This window comes from Dermacentor silvarum, chromosome 4 (genome assembly GCF_013339745.2).
Source record: "Dermacentor silvarum isolate Dsil-2018 chromosome 4, BIME_Dsil_1.4, whole genome shotgun sequence".
NCBI classification, from domain to species: domain Eukaryota; kingdom Metazoa; phylum Arthropoda; class Arachnida; order Ixodida; family Ixodidae; genus Dermacentor; species Dermacentor silvarum.
The window spans coordinates 218,443,471-218,450,204 of NC_051157.2; positions in this window are offsets into that span (position 1 = coordinate 218,443,471).

The following is a 6,734-nucleotide window of genomic DNA, read 5'->3' on the forward strand; positions in this document are numbered from 1 at the left end:
TGAAGTTGATCGCGGAGGCTGCAATTACGACGCGCTGTACGCGCTGATTTGACTCGGTGACGATTCAGTTACGTGCTTTGTCTTGCGCGTTGTATTAGTGTGTCAGTTACGTGCTTCGTCTTTCGCGTTGTGCTAGCGTGTGCAGCGTAGTGCAGCTTCCATATGCACGACGGTTGCTCATGGTCATCGACGTTGGTAGTCGTGATGGAGGAGACGTGCCACCAGGCGTCAGCGTGGGTGCATCAACGCCTAAGGGCGCTTTAGCCACAAAACACCAATAGACATTATATATCAATGTGCAATAAACATTACACTACTTCTGTGAAGACACGTTTCACTTTCGTGTTCTATACCGATTCCTATATAAGAGGGATCAACCACATTTTTTTTTTGCGGCAACACGCATGACATGCTGCGTAGTGATTTTTTCCGGCGTTTAATGAAACGCCACCAAATAGATAATAAACCCACGTATTTCACGCGCGCGCGCGCGCACACACACACACACACACACAAATATATATATACATGTGTGTTAGCGTGCGTGCGCGCGCGCGCGCGTGCGTGCCAGCTGAACAAGTGACGGAAATTGCGTTTCGTTATATCTCGGCGACTGCTGTTCGCTTTATGGAATAAAAAAACTGATAATTTATCTTTGAGGAAAATCCTTGAATGCTTGGTGCACGCACGAAGCGGTTAAGTTAGAGACTTGCGTGTTTTTGGTTAGACAGTGCAATTCACCTAGAGCTTTTAAAGAAGAGGTTTGGCGAGTTTGGCCGTCATGTGGCGCTTATTAGGGTATGTTTTATGTTGCGCCTAATTAGTTAATCAATTTAGATAAATTACGCAAAGTGTTTAGTGTTCACGTTAGGGCCCAGTGCGTTTCGTTTCTTTGTAGAGGGCCTTCCAAAACGACCAATGCATCTTTTTTTTTTTTGCGGCAACACGCATGACATGCTGCGTAGTGATTTTTTCCGGCGTTTAATGAAACGCCACCAAATAGATAATAAACCCACGTATTTCACGCGTGCGCGCGCGCGCTCAAACACACCCACCCACACACACACACACACACACATCTATATATATATATATATATATATATATATATATATATATATATATATATATACAAGTGTGTTAGCGTGCGTGCCAGCTGAACAAGTGACGGAAATTGCGTTTCGTTATATCTCGGCGACTGCTGTTCGCTTTATGGAATAAAAAAAACTGATAATTTATCTTTGAGGAAAATCCTTGAATGCTTGGTGCACGCACGAAGCGGTTAAGTTAGAGACTTGCGTGTTTTTGGTTAGACAGTGCAATTCACCTAGAGCTTTTAAAGAAGAGGTTTGGCGAGTTTGGCCGTCATGTGGCGCTTATTAGGGTATGTTTTATGTTGCGCCTAAGTAGTTAATCAATTTAGATAAATTACGCAAAGTGTTTAGTGTTCACGTTAGGGCCCAGTGCGTTTCGTTTCTTTGTAGAGGGCCTTCCAAAACGACCAATGCATCTTTTTTTTTTTGCGGCAACACGCATGACATGCTGCGTAGTGCACTGTAAACGAAAATATACCCAGCTGGGAGGTTTTGCACGTATATTCTCCCGCTATACTCCGTGACCTAACCATATACTCCGACACATCGGAGTGTATCAGGCATTCAGCTTTAATATACTCCGTATGGTGAATGACGGAATAAAACGGCGTAATTTCCCTGATTATACTCCGATAGACAAGAGCGGAGTTTATTTTTAAATTCCGCGCTCTTGCAATAAATACTCCGCACCATGGCACTCATTGGCTGCCCGAGAAGTGACGTCAGCGGTTTGGCTGGCAGCCTTAAAATCCAACATGGCGCTCTTCAAACAAACCGGGGTGAAACGAGATGTAGGCCTGGTCTTCGGCTGCGCTCGGAAAAAAAAAGTTTCGGGCTTATTGTGATTGTTTCGAGTGGCGACCAGCAACAGCGAAGGTTGTCATCGACTGTAGCAAGCCTTTGTGCCTGGTGCGAACCCCTAAATGTGTGACGGTGTCGTGCAGTGACCGACATAGTTGGCCGGCTTCGATCTCGCGAATGTGTGGTGCACGGATCGGCTTTTCTCGCGTGTTTCCCAAGTGCAGTGACCACAACTGATTCAAAAATGACAAGGTTATTATGAACTTGACACACAGCTAGAGTGCCGAAATGTACGCGCGCTGTCGCTGTACCGAAACGTTAACAGCACCGAGCGTTCGCCGTCAATGCAAGGTTTGTGTCAGCGGACGCAGATATCCTGCATGTCTCAAAAGTGCAGACAAGAATTAAAAAGTTCTATCTCTCGCTCTCTCTCTCTCTCTCTCTCTCTGTGTGTGTGTGTGTGTGTGTGTACACAGCAGGTGTTGCTGTGCCGAACGAAGCGATCACATCGCAATCGAGTGCTAGTGCCCGTCGGCTTCCATACGCGCCGCGCGCTTACATACTTAGAAATTATTCCTGGCTTCTATTACATACCCGCGGCGATGTTCTTGCAACGACTGTTGGTTTAATTAGCGTGAAGATTTTAGTGTTACCAACGAAGCTTTTGCGAGAATCATCACATTTTTCTTTTCTTTTCCGATTAGGAATTGTTTGGTTTGATCGACATTGTATATCTCATGCGCTTGTAAGAACACGTATCTGAACTCCGGAAGCTGCATTTGCGGTAAGCTGGAGCAAGGGTTCAGGTGGGAAACTGGACGTGTATAGTGACTCGGGAAAGTGTAGGCTGTCTTTGGGCCTGGTGATTTTTTTTTTCACTATCAGTACTCGTTTGCATAGTTAAATTTCCTACAGGGTACTGTTTGTAGAAAATGCCTCTACATCTCATACGGAAGGATACTAGTAATATGCACAGCATAGACCTGAAGTAATCAACCGACTTTATGCTTTTTGAACTTTTTTTTTCAATTTATATATGTACAGCCCTATGTGGTGGCAGTGCTAAGAGCTGCTTTCAGATCAAGCAAATTACATCACCGATCCAATGATCCTTCATTGAATTTGCATAATCTCTGCACTGCTGGGTGCATTCATTAGGATCATATAATAAATATGAAATGAGAATGTCTCCATTTATATTTAACCGCTTGGTTACAGTAAGCAGTCCAAGTGCTTTGTGGTTCCCTGCAAAGCGACATTGCCTTTTTGTCTAGGCTGCCATTCGCCATTGTATGCTGCTGCTGTTGACAGTGTGTTTTTAATTTTCCTGTGGCTCTCGTTTGTGGTGTGAGTAAGAATACCAAATGGGGCCTGAATGCCACTTAAAACCTAGCATTGTTGGGCCACCGCAGACTTGTAATTAGGAGCTGGCTATCTCATCAGCAGTATTTCACTTCTACATACACTAAGCCACTAAATTTTCCACTAACATTGCACTGTCATACAGGTTTACACTGTGTTCCACACTATGCTGGCATTTTCAGCAGATTTGTGTAGAGTGCTATAGACCGTACTGAGTAACAAAGCAAACATGACTGGCTCACCGGACCTGTTAAGAGATTGCAGCCATTTTCACAACATTCATTGTATGCACAGCAGATGTCCTTTCAACACTCCAGCAATAAGCAAGTTCATTATAGAAATAACCTGCTTCATAGGGCCATAGGGGAAAAATCTGACATTTCTCCGCCATAACTACATTATTTCGTTATTTGAGTGCTAGTATTTTTTCTCATTCATGGGCTCATGGGTGAAATACTAAAATGAGGCAAATATTCTTTTTGTCTAGGTTTATGCTAATGACATGCAACTCCGATTGGCAAGCCTTTTATGTCATATCACAGTAAAAGCTGCTGCGTAGCTGATAGCCATGCTTTGCGGTGCTAGTGGCTTCACCTTAAAAGAAACATTAGTGTTAATGAATTTTCAGACATGTAATTGTTATAAAGCGAAGCTTTCTTTGCTAACCATTCCATGGTTTTGTCTGGTCTCCATGGTTCCATGGTTGGTCAAGTTCTTGCCGAATAGATTTAACCTTATTCTTTAAAGAAAAAGCACTTCGAACAGCAGGAGTCGAACCTCAGTCCGCCAACGCAGCAGCCCGATGTGGTAACCATTTGCCCACAAACACTTTTTTTTATTATTGCCGGTTTTGACAAGAAAAAACAGAGTACAGTTCAAATGAGTTAGCCTATCTTTGCTGACACAACTGGATCAACATTTCTTCAATACAACCAAGTTGGCAAGCATCCATCCAATCGGGCAGTTCAGGCAGCCCCCTATACACTTGTCTGTACTGCACAACACTTTCTATTAAATTTTCCCGTTCTGAGTGTACAATCACATCAGCATGTCTAACCCTCATGGGGGATTGCAAAAAAGCAGGTGGTACATATCGTGCAGCCAACAAGCTCTTTGATATAATCTCTGCTTGTTGATGATTATGATTTCTGTACTATGGCACATGCCCACTACATGGGAATCGGCAAAGAAGTATGTCCACATGTAGATTATGATGATGATGGTTAGCATATGATGGCACAAATCTACGTGTGGGGATTGGCCAAGAAATGGGCAGTACATATCGTGCGATCATAAACTAGCTTTTTGAGATGATCACCTATGTTTTGATCATGATTATAATTTCCATAATGCAGCACATATATAGAACAGGCGATTAGCCACGAAGTGGCTGGTACATTTTAAATAATTAAGAATGAAGAAATACAAGGCAGTATAACTGTTGTCACATTACGTAGCATGAGTGAGCGAGATCACATGCACGTGCCAGTTTCTCTTACGCCAAAGAGGCTGGAAGAAAATGGCCAAATTTATTGCATTTCATTAACCGCTTCACTTAGATTCCAACATGTACGTTGTATCAGCATGATTTTTTTCTTTAGATAATAAATACAAAAATATTCTGGCTTAGGTCATCCACGTGTTGCTGTTGCAGTGCACAGAGGAAGGGTTAAGATGTTCTTGAAAAGGAAAACAAAAGCACTTTACCTAATCACAAGGTTCAAACACAGGCTCACTGAGCAAGAGAAAAAATTTACACTAGCACTTGACTATTGGCAGGGCTCGGCAGTGGCAATTAAATGCCAAGTTAACTGTGGCCTCATGAGGTCAGTCTACTCCTTTGAAGAGTTCACTTACTGCAGGTTGGTTCATTAAAAATAAAGCATATTGTGCATGTCATGCACACGTAAATTACACTGCTCTTGCTTGTTTGCTAAAAAATGTGTTTCCTCTAACACAAGGCACAGGTGGGCTTAATGGAGTGCATCGGGCTGTTTGATGCTGAAAGGTATTACAGTCTGTGACAAGCATGATTATATCTGCCTTGTGTTATCCTAATGTGGTGACTGACAATTGTTTTACATGACTGACACTGGCAAGATAGTGAATAAAGAAAGGGGCACATGGCTAATAGGAGGGTAGCTGAACGCACGTGACATCAATACATATCAGACATCCATAGAAATGAAACTTGCATATTCTTCTTATATGTTTGTGCTATTATGTGCCGCACCACTGTGAAGCTTGTACTCCACCCTGTTATGGTGGTTACTTTAAAAGGGGCAGCAAACTTACAGTAACACAAATATTCTGCTCTGATATACTAGAACATATGAAGGATGTACGTATAGCGACCAAGTTCTACTTGGCATGAAAGGCGATAAAGGAAATGTGTTACTTGTGTAATGTCCCATGGAATGTATGATTGGAATAAAGCCTGTTCTGGGGGGGGGGGTCCTACATGTTTTGTCACAATGAAGCTTGTGCATGTGAGAATTGGAAATGCTTTGTTAAATTCTACACAAGAAGCGGCTTTCTTATAAATGTCAGAAAGAGGTAGAAGTTTTTCTTGCATTGTGACGGGTTTTTACTAGCTGTGCAACAATTTTTCATTGCTCCATTTTCTTACTTTTTGAAGCATGAACATGCACTGGTTTGTAATGTTTAAGCTATGAGGTTCCCTGAGATCATAAAGTAGCATACTCTCATCACGCAACTTGCACTGCACCCTTTTCAGGCAGGTTATAAGCTGTGTCACACTGTTCTGCATGGGCCATGGCTATATACCAGGAGCCTAGCACTGCATATTAATACAGCTGTGTGTGTAGCTTTTTTTCCTTCTTTTCGTTATCCATCCACACAAAGTGCTCCCAAGGAGCCTGTGTGGCTCGATGGGGTTCTGGCCTGGATTAAGATTATTAAAATGGATAGTCTGTGTAACATCACTTCGTTGTCTTCTCCAGTGTCTTAAGCTGAATGTGGACTCTTACTTTCATTGATTCAAATAACTTTATTGAGTGCCCTGCAATTTGGTGGGGTGGACCTGCACCCCGCCTAGGCTTCTGCCAAGGGTTGTTGGCCCTTGGCGGCTTCCTCGGCTCGCTGGACGGCCCAGAGTTGGTGCTACAGATCCAAGCCGAGTCACGCAGACTCTCAGCATGCACGGAGGCTGTCGTGGTTTGAGGCTGCATCACTGTTGTGCATTATACCCGTACATTCCCATAGGATATGCTCTAGGGTGGCTCTAGAGTAGCAATGTCTACACTTGTCAGTCGTGTATAAATCTGGGTGTATTATGTGCATGATAGCTGGACTCAGATAAGATCTGGTTTGTAACTGCCGCCATTCGACAGACTGTGTTTTGCTTAATTTTGGGGGAAGCAGTGGGAATGTGCGCCTGTGCAGTCTATGGTGTTGTGTAATTTCATGAAATCTGGTCATTCGATCTTCCCACTCCCACTTGTCGGTAGGCGTTGA